At 37.4% G+C, this 17,222-nt stretch overlaps 1 protein-coding gene and 1 pseudogene across 1 annotated transcript in view; both read right to left on the bottom strand.

Annotated features, from left to right (window-relative positions):
* The window catches only part of abl1 (c-abl oncogene 1, non-receptor tyrosine kinase), a 37,476-nt gene that overhangs the window by 15,879 nt on the left and 4,375 nt on the right, over positions 1-17,222 (bottom strand). The window lies entirely within an intron of this gene.
* Positions 6,492-6,637, bottom strand: LOC131348780 (U1 spliceosomal RNA; annotated as a pseudogene).

Genomic DNA, 17,222 nt, shown 5'->3' with positions numbered 1-17,222 from the left:
AACGCAGAGAATCCACAGGACTGAGGATGAGCGTCGGTAGCTTATCTCAGTAAAATGCTTCAATATGCCGAAATCTCTAGCAGACAGAAACTACTCCCACCTAAATCAGCCCCTCCAGGAGTGCGTCATTCTGCGATTGTAGAAATGAATATAAAATTAAGCAAACTCTAGATTTTCAAATTTTCTGCAGATTTAGGACAAGACGGGTTTATGTGCATCAAATGTGTGTCCATTATAGAAAGTCATTAAATATCTAATAATAATAATAAAATAATAATAATAGTGCCTTCAAAGGTAGTACTTTAAAAGAAGAGTGCTTGACATTTTGCCAAATTCACTAAAGAGTTCGGTTAAAAAAATAACAATAATAATTAGATAGATAGACAGACAGACAGACAGACGACATACAGACAGACAGGTAAACAGACGGATAGATAGACAGACAGATGGATAGACAGAGAGCTAGCTAAACAGACAGACAGGCAGCTAGCTAGCTTCTGTCTATTTATCTGTCTATCTATCTATCTATTGCTAGCTAGCTAGCGATAGATAGATATCTATAGACAGATAAATAGACAGAGACAGAACGACAGATAAATAGACAGACAGACAGAGAGAATAAATCAAGCATTTTTTGGCTGCATGAAATCAGCAACCATCTTCAAAATCCTGGCCGGTGTTTGCTAACATTAATTAGCTTTATTTTACTACTAAACCAGGAGCTAATGTAACCATCAGCTACAAATAAAATTCTAGCTACTTGTAAACACTGGTTAATGTCAGAATTATTTATTTATTTTTTTTTACTTTGGATGAATTATTCAGAAAACTGCAGCATTAGCCATGAATATGAGCAGGAACCTTACAGAGATAACCAAAACTTGCAGCAGTTAAAAACTTATACCTCTGAGTACATTTTTAGCCGGATGCTTCCGATGTTTGGACACATCCTCTATACCTTCACACCGTGTCACTACATCATTTTATGATCACCATCCAGGTTTTGAGTCTCGATATACTGAGCGTGGCCTTTCTGATGAGTGTCACACACTCGATCCGGCGCAATACTAAAACCAGCTCTAATGCAATAATCAGGATTAAAATCTGGTCTCCGTCATCTTATATTAGATTTATTAAAGCCGTGTACAAAGAGCTGGAGCTGGTCAGTAAACCAGAACCAGGTCGTCTTGTGCACATTCATTAAAATGCTCCTTTTAATTCAGGCAGACTTTATTAAAGTTAAAGACGTGGCGAATGTTGTGCGTGTGTCGCTAAGGGAAAAGATTTCTCTTGCCAGCTAAATATTAAAACAATATCAATACACATAATTATGTATATATAATTTTCAAAGTTCACGACTCAATAACCTAGAGCTGGATAATATTTATTTATAACAATTTCTATATTTAGGGCTGATATTGAACTTTATTTATTTTAAGAGTGTGTTTTTAAAAGTATGCGCTTGTAAACAAATCACTTTCAGAGCTAATTTCTGCACAAGATGCACAAATCCTAGTTCAAAAAAAACTCTCATTCTTCTCCATGAGCATGTGGAAAAGAGGTATTAATGTTTCTGGAGCTGACATCACCGCTCTCTACACCAGTCAACTGGAGTCTCCAGACAGGCGGGAACCTGGGCCGCTCCGGAGTCCAGAGCCGCGCTGGCCCGCTAAGACATTCTCTTGACTTTCCAGTCTTGAGGGAGCGAAAACAACAGAAAATATGACAATGATACAATCCCACGTCTGTAGTCTGGCCAACGGGACGAGAATAGAACTGAGGTATGAAATGAGCCGTACCACCTAGGCTGCAACGAGGACGCCGTGGCATTCCGGCTATCCCACTTCATTTACAATAAAAATGCAGCTGAGAAGCGAGCGGCGTTCCTAAGCGGCATACCGAAAAAAGGTCAACGTGTAGATTAGATCGGTGCAACTGCATGACGGTTTTATACAGAGATTAAAAATAAATAAATAAATAAATAAATAAAATCAATTATTCTGTTAGTCGAACAATGGTTTTGGTTCAGTAAGGAGCTTTTACATTTGCTAAAAGGATTAAAACGTTTTCACAAAAAAGGACTTCAGGGTATTTGCGAGACACCTGGTTTACATCATCGACAATATCAAACTCTGGAAACAATTTATACCGAAGAAGAGAGGGGGGGTACAACAGATTGTGCTAGATGCACAAAATGACCCTGCTTTCATTAGTAATTACTGCAGAAGCAATGTTTTGCATGCGGAACTTTTATCTCGATCATGCAAAAAAATAAATCGCACAAGCGCTAAGGTCTAATAGACTAATTAGGGAAAAACAAGTCTTTAAAAAGCACCTGAGGACCTTTATTCATCCTTTAGGGCTTCAGAGTGCGAGGTTTAGAAAGAGCCGAGGGAGGAGGAGACTGCAGACGGAGAAACATGAAGCACATTGTTCAGTGATGAGCTCACAGGAGAATCACTTCATTACGATTTATATAATGCCACGCTCAGTATGTTAACAGTTAGCTGACGTCTACGGTATGCTCTCGCTCTCTCTCTCGCTCACCCCCGCTTTTACTCCCCTCCGTCCTCCTTTTTTTTTTTTCTTTTTTACCTCTCCTCTTTTTCCAAACCCTAGGGCAGAAGTAAATAAAAAGGCAAATAACTTACTGCACACCTACTAAAACCTAAACACAAGTAGATATTCCCTTTAAGGAAACTTTTACTTTATTTCAAGAAAAAAAAAAAAAAAAAAAAAAAAAAAAAAAAAAAAACTTATTTCTCCAAATGAAAAAGTCTGCAGGGTTTTAATGGAGAGAGGAAATATGAGCCAGGTGCAGGAACGCCTCGGGGACATCACAGCACGCCTGACATCACTCGCTTGCAAACACAAACACGGCCTTGTATAAAAACAGAGAAACATCATGCTGATTTTAAAATGTCAAGACTGTTAGTCGGTGTTAACGCCGGTATCTGCGAAACCCAGGTTGATTTAGGGGGAAAACAATCAATGTTGCATTCTAGTCAAGGTCGTATAACAGCAAGAAAGAAAACAAAGAAAACACTTATGCATTGATCTACATCAAAATATAGACACTAGAATAATACTAAGTTGTGGCGTTAAGACGGAAAGCAGCATTTAGCGCTGAAACACGTGCCCAAAACTTTTGCCTGGGTGACAAACAGGATGTGCTGCATGATGATGAGTCCCTCATTCTGTATGCAGACACTGGACTAAATATCTGGCTGAGGTAACTTACTTAGGCGCCTGGACAAAAGCGAAACGATCATGAATAAACTTTGATGCTGGCTTAAAAGTTTATAATTTATGATGGTTAAACTGCTAAAAAGATTTAAAGGTTAAAATGTTAAAAAGCTGCTATGATCTTCCTTGTGGTTGCCAAGGTGATGTTTCTACATGATCCCAAATGGTTGCCAAGTTGTTAACTGGTTGCTATCATAGTCCAGGTGGTTGCTAGGTTGTTAACTAGTTGCTATCATAGTCCAGGTGGTTGCTAGGATATTAACTGGTTGCTATCATAGTCCAGGTGGTTGCTAGGATATTAATTGGTTGCTATCATAGTCCAGGTGGTTGCTAGGATATTAACTGGTTGCTATCATAGTCCAGGTGGTTGCTAGGATATTAATTGGTTGCTATCATAGTCCAGGTGGTTGCTAGGATATTAATTGGTTGCTATCATAGTCCAGGTGGTTGCTAGGATATTAATTGGTTGCTATCATAGTCCAGGTTGTTGCCAAGTTGTTAACTGGTTACTATCATAGTCCAAGTGGTTGCTAGGTTGGTAATTGGTTGCTAATGTAGTCCAGGTGGTTGCTAGGTTGTTAATTGGCTGCTATTGTAGACAAGGTGGTTGCTAGGTTGTTAACTGGTTGCTATCATAGTCCAGATGGTTGCTAGGTTGTTAATTGGTTGCAATCGTAGCCCAGGCTTTTGCTAGGTTGTTAACTGGTTGCTATCATTGTCCAGGTGGTTGATAATTCGTTGCTACTGTTGTACAGGTGGTTACTAGGTTGTTAACTGGTTGCAATCATAGTCCAGGTGGTTACTAGGTTGTTAATTGGATGCTAGGTTGGTAATTGGTTGCTAATGTAGTCCAGGTGGTTGCTAGGTTAACTGGTTGCTAATGTAGTCCAGGTGGTTGCTAGGTTGTTAACTGGTTGCTATCATAATCCAGTTGGTTGCTAGGATATTAATTGGTTGCTATCATAGTCCAGGTGGTTGCCAAGTTGTTAACTGGTTACTATCATAGTCCAAGTGGTTGCTAGGTTGCAATCATAATCTCGGTGGTTGCTAGGTTGTTAATTGGTTACTATCATTGTCCAGGTGGTTGCTAGGTTGATAAATGTTGGCTATTGTCGTCCAGGTGGTTGCTAGGTTAATTGGTTGCTAGGTTGTTAATTGTTTGCTAATGTAGTCCAGGTGGTTGCTAGGTTGTTAACTGGTTGCTATCATAATCCAGTTGGTTGCTAGGATATTAATTGGTTGCTATCGTAGTCCAGGCTTTTGCTAGGTTGTTAACTGGTTGCTATTGTTGTCCAGGTGGTTCCTAGATTGTTAATTGTTTGCTATATTCCAGGTGGTTACTAAGTTCCAGTAGGTGAAACAACACAGTTTTAAATATATTCACGAAATTTGAAAGAAGAATGGTTCAAATCATGTGAAAGCAGGAGCTGGAAACCTTTTCCCATGTACTTCTATAGGAAATAAAATGGAGCGTTGCAGTAACCATATGGCTCTCTTCTCAAAGCACAAGTACTCTATTCCCATATGGGATGTGCACCTGTGCCGAGTTTCATGGCTTTAAAATTTCAGTAAATGTAAACAGAACAACTTTTTTGAATAGAATTATAATAATAGTAAGAGGAGGAAAATAATAAAGAACAGCATGCTGGCTCTGCCAAGCCAATATAATTATGCAATGATTTTCTGATATACTTGTAAGCCACCACGTTATTCTAGGCACATAAAAAAATACGAAATCATGACACCTCAAAAAGCTTAATTATGATTCATAGAGTGCTTCGCGAACATTTCCTCCACATCTATCACACCAGCACAGCTCGCAGAAAAGACTGGCCAGTCCCAAATAGCAGACATGCAGCAACCAGCCAAGCTATGTGACAGTGTTTATCCTAGGTTCCTTCTCAGAATTCCGTCTGGGCATCTGGGCCATTTCAGGCCAGGGATTAAGCTCGCTCGGTGCCAAGATCCTCACCAGCATAGTGCACGTGTAATGAAAGAAGGGCACAAAGGAGGGTGCTAATCGAAGTGGAGCCAACGAGTGTGGCCAAAGTGACTTCATTCCATAAGTGCTGAGAATTAATAACACTGGGTCAAATTAGTAGTCAGGGATATGGCCAAAAAATGATATTAGCAGGGGTGGACACATCATGAATCTATTAGTTTGCTATCCCATTGGGAAAGTAATAGCTCCAGTGTGCTGCCCGGTTTCATGTTAAGGTTGCCTGGAAATTGAGTGACTTGGATAAAAAGTGGTAGCACATATAATGTAATAATGGAAAGCTAGTTAGCTAATGGAAGGGGGGAACGGTGGCTTGGTGGTTAGCACGCTTGCCCAGGAGTTGGGGTTCGATTCCAGAGATTAATCATGTATTCTATTCCCACTACTAAAGTCTAAGAATTAAGCAAAGCCTGTAACATCTAAGCACATGCAAAGAGCTTTTCTCAAATCACGATACCTTTCACTAACACTCGCTCGCTTAGGCCGTCCTCCTCGAGACCTCTATTAATAAAACTCTTTAAACTGAACCATAGATACGTTACACAGCGGCTATGTGCTGAACTATATTTTGCAAAGGCTCATCACATGTTAATACAGACACCGAAATCCTGCCTCGGCTGATGCGTGTACTTTAGCAGGTGGTAAAATTCAAGAGCGATATAATACTGCATTAAGTTACATCACACTACCATCAAGAGCATCGTGTTTAACATGACCTTGAAACCTAAAGTGAAGTTTTGGGCTTTTAGTATGAATATGTGAGCCTTAAGGCTATCTGTAAGATAGTCAAAATTCGCATCTAGGAGATAACTGCGTTGAAAATTTACAGTCGCTCTCATGACCAACAAGACGGATCAATTTGATGAATATTCTGTTTAAACAGAGGTGCTCAAGTGTCCCGTCCCATCTAACTGTCCAGTATAATTGTAAGATTCCTAAACACTATTGGCTATTTAAAAAGGGGGAGGGACCACACAATATGTCCTGCCCTGACATTGGATTTCAGTGGAAATGATCAAAACACATCAAATGTGTTAACACTGTACATTTCAATCCACTTAAGAAAGCAGCCTTTATTTGTCATATATACACATTACTCCACAGTGAAATTCTTTCTTCGCATATCCCATCCTTGGAGGGTCAGAGCGCAGGGTCAGCCATGATGCAGCACTCCTGGAGCGGTGGGGGTTGAGGGCCTTGCTCAAAGACCCAATGTTGGCAGCTTGGTGGTGCTGGGCCTTGAACCCTGATTTTCCGATCAACAACCAGAGCCTTAAACACTTAGCCATTTGGGGAATTCGCAAAGGTCAACACAGCCCGAGTGCAATGAATAAGCCTTGCTTTGGGCAAACCACCTCCTTGATCATGGCATTGCCCCTGCCAGGTAAGTAATAGGTAGGATAGGTACTTCACAGAGAACATCCATAAGGACTAAGGCTTTGCTTGTGATTTATAAAACAATTTAAAAAAAAAAAAAAAAAACACTCCTTACAGAAGAATCACCAAGTCGTATCACAAAAACAGACGGGTCAATGAATTCCTGCAAACAGTCTTTTCGGTCAGTGTTTCCTTTTTTCTAAAGTTCAGAAGAAGAAAAAACCCTGACTGACCAATTAAAACCAGATCATCATCACGTCATATACAGTTCAAGCTCTACAGCAGTCTTAAAGATGATACATGTGCATGCTCTCTCTCGGACGCCACGGTCATGTGCAGCTGTTTTGCAACAAGTATCATTTAACACCAATCTATCAGCCGCCTTTATAGATTTTCCTCAAGCGTTCCTTTGAAACCTCTGCCAGCTGTGTGATTTATACACCGTTATTCTGCCCACCACTGATCGTAACAGCTCTTGAACATGGCGCAAAAGAGCCGCACGAGACTTTAAACACCCAACTTTAAAAAAATGTTTTGGAAAACTGATTGCTAGATCAAATCTGGCCCTCAGGCCGTATCACATAGTTAAAGACATTACACAACGCTGCAGGATATTCATCTTCTTCGATATCTCTTATCCCCTTGGCCCAGTTTTAAGAATTTACAAAGGCTATTGTTTCCAAATCGCTGCGTGGGTGACATGACAAAACCAAACACAGTCACATGGAAGAAATTAAGAGTGGGATCCAGAGCAAAGATAAAGTCAGAATGAAGAGCTGGGCCCCAACATGTAGGACCGGTTTCCCAGAAACACTGTAACACACAGAGAGGACAGATAAGATAGCCGTGAACGCTGATGTTTCAGATGAACTCCATTATAGCTTTGAAGAGCAGAAAGCAGCTGTAAACAGCTGTAAATAAACAAAACAAATCGCTCGGCTAAATTAGAAACATATCTGATTATCGTTCGGGAGAAATACCTAGCAAGGGATTCAAAACAGCTAGCGCCTTGATAGCATCTCTATAGCACAAATGTTGTGCTTGCAAAACTGCAGAAAGGCATTATGTGCTCCGTGGGGACTTCTAGTACAAGCACAAATTTTAACTAGCTGTTCTCTCAAGTACAAGAGAATATCAAGTACCTGAAAACGGACAAAACTACCTTCAGGTGACAAATTAAAGGGAAAAAAACAAGGTTGTTGTACGAGTTATTTTTCCATGGTTTGGCTCAAATTTTTAACATCAAATCAACTGCTTCCTGTTAGTTTGTAATAAAAAGAAAAAAAAAAAACAGGTGAGGTGAACCTGATCCCTGACCCCTGCTAAAGTGCCAAACAATGGGCAAATGGGTATAAGAACTTGACCATGGAGTAACAGAAGAAGATGGCCTGGTCTGATGAATCACGTTTTCGTTTACATCGTGTGTGTCTCAGCTGGGGAAGAGATGGCACCAGGATGCACTATAGGAAGAAGGCAAGCCAGTGGAGGCTCTGGGTAACGTTTTCCGCTGTGAAACCTTGGGTCGTGGATGTTATTCTGACATGTACCGCGTACATAAACACTGCTGCAGACCAAATACAGTACACTCCTCCTCGGCAACTACTGGCAGTGCCCTCTTTCAGCAGGATAATGCTCCCTGCCACACTGTAACCATTGTTCAGGAATGGTTTGAGGAACATGACAAAGTTCAAGGTTCTGACTTGACCTCCAAAATTCCCTAGATCTCAGTTCTGTGGGATGTGTTGGAGAAACAAAAAGTCCGATCCACAGAGGCCCTACCTCACATCATTAGCGTCTTAGTGGCAGATACCACAGCACACCTTAAGAGGTCTTGCAGCACATAGAGGACCTCCACAATATTCGGCAAGTGGTCCCGAGGTTATGGTTGATTCAATTCAACTTTATTTGTATGGCGCTTAACAATGGACATTGTCTCAAAGCAGCTTTACAGAAGAGAAAAGTCCAAGAATAATGTTAGACAAAATCTAATGAGCAAGCCTGAGGCGACTGTGGCGAATAAAAAACTCCCTTAGATGGAAACCTTGAGAGGAACCAGCCTCAAAAGGGAACCTCATCCTCATTTGGGTGACCCCGGAGAGTGTTATAATTAAATTATTATTATAGATACAGACAGAATAAATTTAATCTATGTATTTAATTACCTTTTTGTACTACTTTAGTCAACCAGTTAACTAAAGAACTTTTTTGTCCTTCCATGATAATTCAAGCCGATTGCGAACATATAACCAAATGAACCCTAATCACATCAGGACCTATTTACATACAAACCCCAAATGACATGACTTCTAATGAGACTGCCCCTTATGAAATAATACAATATAATCGTATAATTGGTCATTGTTTCAATTTTAGGATGTAAAACGACACACCATGTGTCGTTTTACAAGCTAAAATTTAAAACGATGCCCGAAAACATTCAATGGTACGCTTTATATGTGCAGGACAATGCTGAGATGTCCTGCAGATGTTGTATTGGCAGAGACAGCAGAGGCCAGAGGAGCAGAGAACTGCGTAATAACTACAGCACTGATCTCTCTCTCTCGCTCATCCTGAGAGTGTATTCGAGTTAAATAAATCCAGCTGAAGCCTGGAGACTCTGCTTACAACACACTGTCCTGGGGAGACGCATTGGAAATGCAGCAGGCAAAGCTGGGATGTTTTTCATCCTTTCGATGCCTAAACTGTAATTCCAAACATCCTTTTTAGAGGACGGTCCTCATATTTAAGACGTTTGATACGATTTGTATGAATGTGATCATCGGGGGTCATGGTGCTGGTTTAAAAAGCAAGGATCTGGGCAAAAAAAAATACCGAATTCGAAGAATTTAATAGCTCGTATATTAAATAATTCACCAGGAGAATCAAACAACAACAACAAAGAACCTCATCAATACACCAACAGTAAGAGGAAATAATTCAGTCTTTCATTATGGTTATTTAGTTCACATTTAGTGATTACGTATCCATCAAATATTGGAAAAACAAAAAAAGTAAAACAAAACAAAATTTGCTTTCTAAGCTTAAACAAATACATGTTTATTGTAACTGATAGTACATTAGTACAAAACTTCTATGGTAAGATGCAATTAGCTTTCTTTTCAGCATTGGGGTTGAATTTCGAACCGTGTCCCAAGGTTATGTGGGTCTATTTAATGGACTTGATTTCAAAATCCTTCATAAATTTTCGACAGGATTTGAGTCATGAGATACAAAGTCTTCCTGAGTTATGTTTTGGGGGTCATTATCTTATCTGGTCATTATCCATCTTCTCTCCAGTTTTTTTCATGGTTCATCGCTCCGTTTATGTTTCGTTTGATAAAGTTTACTCTCTAGTACTGTTTGTGGAGAAAAGCCGCTTCACATCATGAAGCTCATGAAGGTATGATGGTGTTTTGTGGGTTCTTCCATCGCAAACATGACCAGCTGAATTTTCGCTACAGAGTTCTTTCCATGTTTTATCTGACCAGAGCTCTACAGGAATTCTGATTACGTGTTGTTTCTAGGAGTGGATATTAATCTCTGTGCTGCTTTCAGCTCGTCCTGCAACTTCCCTCACTCTTTCCTTATCTTTATACCTGAGAACGTGTTGCGTCCCTGACCTCTCCGGGGACGATTGGTCATGGCATGCAAGAATTTCCACTTGCATATGAAATCAAACCAGTTGCACTGACAGGGATGTTTAAAGGCAGTGCTATGACTCTGTCGCTGTTTCTATTCCCCTGAGAACATTAGGAACATTAGTTCCTTCACTGCATTGTGAAAATCTGGTTTATTTCTATGTAATCTTTACCTTTATATGTAATTTTTTAAATTTGTTAAAATACATGTGGAGAAATTCATTGAAAAATAAAAACGAACGCGTCTTAGACTTACTTCCTCTCCATGTATACCTGGACTTTCCTGCTCAAAGACAAACCGCAACCTGACCACACACAAGCGTGCACACACACACACGCGCGCACACACACACAGATCTTGAACACTGAAGAAATATTCATCTATACAAAATTCCCCATCAGTTCAAGTAAATGTGAATATACTATAACATATCATCTTTAGATACAAGCCGATGCCAGAGAGAGAGATAGCAAAAGAGCAAGAGAGAAAGAAGCAGAAAGTGAGACAGCAAAAAAGAGAGAGAACAAAAGAGAGAGAGAACAAGAAAGTGAGAGATAGCAAAAAAAAAAGCGAGAGAGAGCGCAAAAAAGAACGAGAGAGAGAGAGCAAAAAAGAGAGAGAGAGAGAGAGAGAGAGAGAGAGAGAGAGAACAAGTGAGAGATAGCAAAAAAAGCAAGAGAGAGAGAACAAGAAAGGGAGAGATGGCAAAAAAGAGCGAGAGAGAGAGCGAGCAAAAAAGAGCAACAGAGAGAGAGAAAGAGAGAGAGAACAAGAAAGTGAGAGATGGCAAAAAAGCGAGAGAGAGCGAGAACAAGATAGAGAGAGAGAGCAAAAAAGAGCAAGAGAGAGAAAGAGAGAGAGAATAAGAAAAGGAGAGATAAAAAAAGAGCGAGACAGATAGAGCGGGAGAGAGAGAGAGAGAGAGAGAGAACAAGAAAGGGAGAGGGAGAAAAAAACCCAGCGAAACAGAAAGAAAGAGGGGGGGGGTGGAGAGAGTTGAGAGGAATGCACAGGAGGTCACATTCCTGACTCTGCTGCTGTGGCTTGCCCTGTGCTCAGCTATGCCTTGAAAACAGGCTGTATTCTTTGAGCTCTGCTCTTTTCCTCTCCCTGAGTTTAGAAACAGCAGAAGCTCAGTGTATGACAGGGTCAGTAAGACATTAACATCTGTATCCATTAGTTTTCTGAAGTTTGTCATCGCCGGGGTTAATGTGTATTATTTTCCCCCAAACCACGGATATCAGGTTTTAATGAAAACTCCAGTGAACCCTTTGTTAGGTTCAAGCACTTAAAAAAAAAAAAAAAAAAAAAAGTCAATGCCTTCTTTTCTTTAGACATACAAGGACTGTGATTAAACGCTTTGAGATAAAGTGTGGGTGAAAATCTTAAAAGAATACCAGAGTGCTTTTTTTGCTTTAGCTAATCTAATCTTTAACTACTGCATCTGTAGCGTGTGTGAGATTACATTTTGGTTGCCAATGCTCTACATTACAATACAGAGTAACACTCAGATAAAAGGAGATATCTCTTCCGCACACATCAGCTTACAGATGAGCGTGATTGGCTAGTGTCACTGTGATTGACAGGGAAGAGAGAGAGAGTATTCCATCCCTCCTGCTAAATTTGCTCCTTTGCTCCCAGCTAGATAGACAGACAGATAGATTGATAGAATGACAGACAGATAGATAGACAGACAGACACATTACTGATCCCATGATAGATAGATAGATAGATATAGATAGATAGATAGATAGATAGATAGATAGATAGATAGATAGATAGATAGATAGATAGATAGAGACAGACATTATTTATGCCATGATAGACAGAGATAGATAGATAGATAGATAGATAGATAGATAGATAGATAGATAGATAGATAGATAGATAGATACATTATTGATCCCATGGTAGATAGATAGATAGATAGATAGATAGATAGATAGATAGATAGATAGATAGATAGATAGATAGATAGATAGATAGATACATTATTGATCCCATGGTAGATAGATAGATAGATAGATAGATAGATAGATAGATAGATAGATAGATAGATAGATAGATAGATAGATAGATAGACACATTATTGATCCCATGGTAGATAGATAGATAGATAGATAGATAGATAGATAGATAGATAGATAGATAGATAGACACATTATTGATGCCATGATAGATAGATAGATAGATAGATAGATAGATAGATAGATAGATAGATAGATAGATAGATAGATAGATAGATAGATAGATAGATAGACATTATTGATGCCATGATAGACAGAGAGAGAGATAGATAGATAGATAGATAGATAGATAGATAGATAGATAGATAGATAGATAGATAGATAGATAGATACATTATTGATCCCATGGTAGATAGAGAGAGAGATAGATAGATAGATAGATAGATAGATAGATAGATAGATAGATAGATAGATAGATAGATTATTGATCCCATGGTAGATAGATAGATAGATAGATAGATAGATAGATAGATAGATAGATAGATAGATAGATAGATAGATACATTATTGATCCCATGGTAGATAGATAGATAGATAGATAGATAGATAGATAGATAGACACATTATTGATCCCATGGTAGATAGATAGATAGATAGATAGATAGATAGATAGATAGATAGATAGATAGATAGACACATTATTGATCCCATGGTAGATAGATAGATAGATAGATAGATAGATAGATAGATAGATAGATAGATAGATAGATAGATAGATAGATAGATAGACACATTATTGATGCCATGATAGATAGATAGATAGATAGATAGATAGATAGATAGATAGATAGATAGATAGATAGATAGATAGATAGATAGATAGATAGATAGACATTATTGATGCCATGATAGACAGAGAGATAGATAGATAGATAGATAGATAGATAGATAGATAGATAGATAGATAGATAGATAGATAGATAGATAGATAGATAGAGACACATTATTGATCCCATGATAGATAGATAGATAGATAGATAGATAGATAGATAGATAGATAGATAGATAGATAGATAGATAGATAGATAGATAGATAGATACATTATTGATGCCATGATAGACAGAGAGATAGAGAGATAGAGAGATAGATAGATAGATAGATAGATAGATAGATAGATAGATAGATAGATAGAGACACATTATTGATCCCATGATAGATAGATAGATAGATAGATAGATAGATAGATAGATAGATAGATAGATAGATAGATAGATAGATACATTATTGATGCCATGATAGACAGAGAGATAGATAGATAGATAGATAGATAGATAGATAGATAGATAGATAGATAGATAGATAGATAGAGACACATTATTGATCCCATGATAGATAGATAGATAGATAGATAGATAGATAGATAGATAGATAGATAGATAGATAGATAGATAGATAGATAGATAGATACATTATTGATGCCATGATAGACAGAGAGATAGATAGATAGATAGATAGATAGATAGATAGATAGATAGATAGATAGATAGATAGATAGATAGATAGATAGATAGATAGATAGAGACACATTATTGATCCCATGATAGATAGATAGATAGATAGATAGATAGATAGATAGATAGATAGATAGAGACACATTATTGATCCCATGATAGATAGATAGATAGATAGATAGATAGATAGATAGATAGATAGATAGATAGATAGATAGATAGATAGAGACACATTATTGATCCCATGATAGATAGATAGATAGATAGATAGATAGATAGATAGATAGATAGATAGATAGATAGATAGATAGATAGATAGATAGATAGATAGATAGAGACACATTATTGATCCCATGATAGATAGATAGATAGATAGATAGATAGATAGATAGATAGATAGATAGATAGATAGATAGATAGATAGATACATTATTGATGCCATGATAGACAGAGAGATAGATAGATAGATAGATAGATAGATAGAGACACATTATTGATCCCATGATAGATAGATAGATAGATAGATAGATAGATAGATAGATAGATAGATAGATAGATAGATAGATAGATAGATAGAGACACATTATTGATCCCATGATAGATAGATAGATAGATAGATAGATAGATAGATAGATAGATAGATAGATAGATAGATAGATAGATAGATAGATAGATACATTATTGATGCCATGATAGACAGAGAGATAGATAGATAGATAGATAGATAGATAGATAGATAGATAGATAGATAGATAGATAGAGACACATTATTGATGCCATGATAGATAGATAGATAGATAGATAGATAGATAGATAGATAGATAGATAGATAGATAGATAGATAGATAGATACATTATTGATGCCATGATAGACAGAGAGATAGATAGATAGATAGATAGATAGATAGATAGATAGATAGATAGATAGATAGATAGATAGATAGATAGATAGAGACACATTATTGATCCCATGATAGATAGATAGATAGATAGATAGATAGATAGATAGATAGATAGATAGATAGATAGATAGATAGATAGATAGATAGATACATTATTGATGCCATGATAGACAGAGAGATAGATAGATAGATAGATAGATAGATAGATAGATAGATAGATAGATAGATAGATAGATAGATAGATAGATAGATAGATAGATAGAGACACATTATTGATCCCATGATAGATAGATAGATAGATAGATAGATAGATAGATAGATAGATAGATAGATAGATAGATAGATAGATAGATAGATAGACATTATTTATGCCATGATAGACAGAGATAGATAGATAGATAGATAGATAGATAGATAGATAGATAGATAGATAGATTATTGATGCCATGATAGACAGAGATAGATAGATAGATAGATAGATAGATAGATAGATAGATAGATAGATAGATAGATAGATAGATAGATAGATAGAGATTATTGATGCCATGATAGACAGATAGATAGATAGATAGATAGATAGATAGATAGATAGATAGATAGATAGATAGATAGATAGATAGATAGATAGATAGATAGATAGATAGATAGATAGATAGACAGACACATTATTGATGCCATGATAGATAGATAGATAGATAGATAGATAGATAGATAGATAGATAGATAGATAGATAGATAGATAGATACATTATTGATGCCATGATAGACAGAGAGATAGATAGATAGATAGATAGATAGATAGATAGATAGATAGATAGATAGATAGATAGATAGATAGATAGAGACACATTATTGATCCCATGATAGATAGATAGATAGATAGATAGATAGATAGATAGATAGATAGATAGATAGATAGATAGATAGATAGATAGATAGATAGATACATTATTGATGCCATGATAGACAGAGAGATAGATAGATAGATAGATAGATAGATAGATAGATAGATAGATAGATAGATAGATAGATAGATAGAGACACATTATTGATCCCATGATAGATAGATAGATAGATAGATAGATAGATAGATAGATAGATAGATAGATAGATAGATAGATAGATAGATAGATAGATAGATAGACATTATTTATGCCATGATAGACAGAGATAGATAGATAGATAGATAGATAGATAGATAGATAGATAGATAGATAGATAGATAGATAGATAGATAGATAGATAGATAGATAGATAGATAGATTATTGATGCCATGATAGACAGAGATAGATAGATAGATAGATAGATAGATAGATAGATAGATAGATAGATAGATAGATAGATAGATAGATAGATAGATAGATAGATAGAGATTATTGATGCCATGATAGACAGACAGATAGATAGATAGATAGATAGATAGATAGATAGATAGATAGATAGATAGATAGATAGATAGATAGATAGACAGACACATTATTGATGCCATGATAGATAGATAGATAGATAGATAGATAGATAGATAGATAGATAGATAGATAGATAGATAGATAGATAGACAAACGGATAGACAGACAGACAAGCAGACAGACAGACAGATCGATAGATCTTTATAGCTGTGATATCATTACGATTCATATCTGAACTCTTTACTGTTGCACCATTAATGTAGGATGGAAGAATTTATGATGGTGTGGTACAAGTGCAGGCCGCACGGTTACGACAAAATGTAACTAACTCGAAATTTTAATTCATTTAATTTCTTGTTGTGGTTCCTGCACATATCTAGACACAGGAGATATTCTTAAATTGGAAGAGATTAATATCAGTCATTGACAGACTAATGCTCTCAGTTCAACAAAGTCTGTGGGTTTTCACAGGACGCTAAGTTCAAGACATCCATTTATGTTATTCTTCATCCGGCTCATGAGTCTCACTGAGGGCTTCTTTAGACGGCCAAGACTGAACCACAGAAAAACCTACAGGCTCAAAATAGCAAAGACACTAAAGCTCATGTGAGTTAATAATGATCAATAACATTTATAAAGTATTCTCATCAGAACTTATAGTGGTACATTTCATCATCCGACTCTTCTGTGAGAAACACGTGTACACACAGGGCTGCATGGCATTTCCAAAAGACAAAAGGACTCCGTGCGGTCCACATCCAGTGTAAACAGCAAAAGCCGGACAACGAAAAGAGTCTCTGTGGCTCAACAGCTGGTCGACAATTACCAGGCCGAGGCGCCTGCATCTCAATCCCTCCAGCTGAAAACAAACCCATGTCTTCGAGACCCAAAGGAATCATGGGGCGAGAGCTTTGGTGTCTAGACTGTGCAGATTCCATGAGTTCCAGCCAAGACGAAGAAAAAGGGGGGGGCTGATTGAAAAACGCCACGGTCCACTCCGCCGCAATCCATACATGTTCAGAACAGCTGTTGGTCTGGAAGGGAATCTGGTTATGAAGCTAACACGAGGTGAAGTTCACCGCTACAGCAAAACAGCAAAAAACCACAACATTCTAAAACCTTTAAACACTGCAATCCATAACCAACTATAAGTATTCGCCCAGAACATCC

Source organism: Hemibagrus wyckioides, linkage group LG28 (assembly GCF_019097595.1).
Source record: "Hemibagrus wyckioides isolate EC202008001 linkage group LG28, SWU_Hwy_1.0, whole genome shotgun sequence".
Taxonomy (NCBI): Eukaryota; Metazoa; Chordata; class Actinopteri; order Siluriformes; family Bagridae; genus Hemibagrus; species Hemibagrus wyckioides.
The sequence above is the reverse complement of the archived record's forward strand: the minus strand, read 5'-3'. Positions and strand labels throughout refer to the sequence as shown.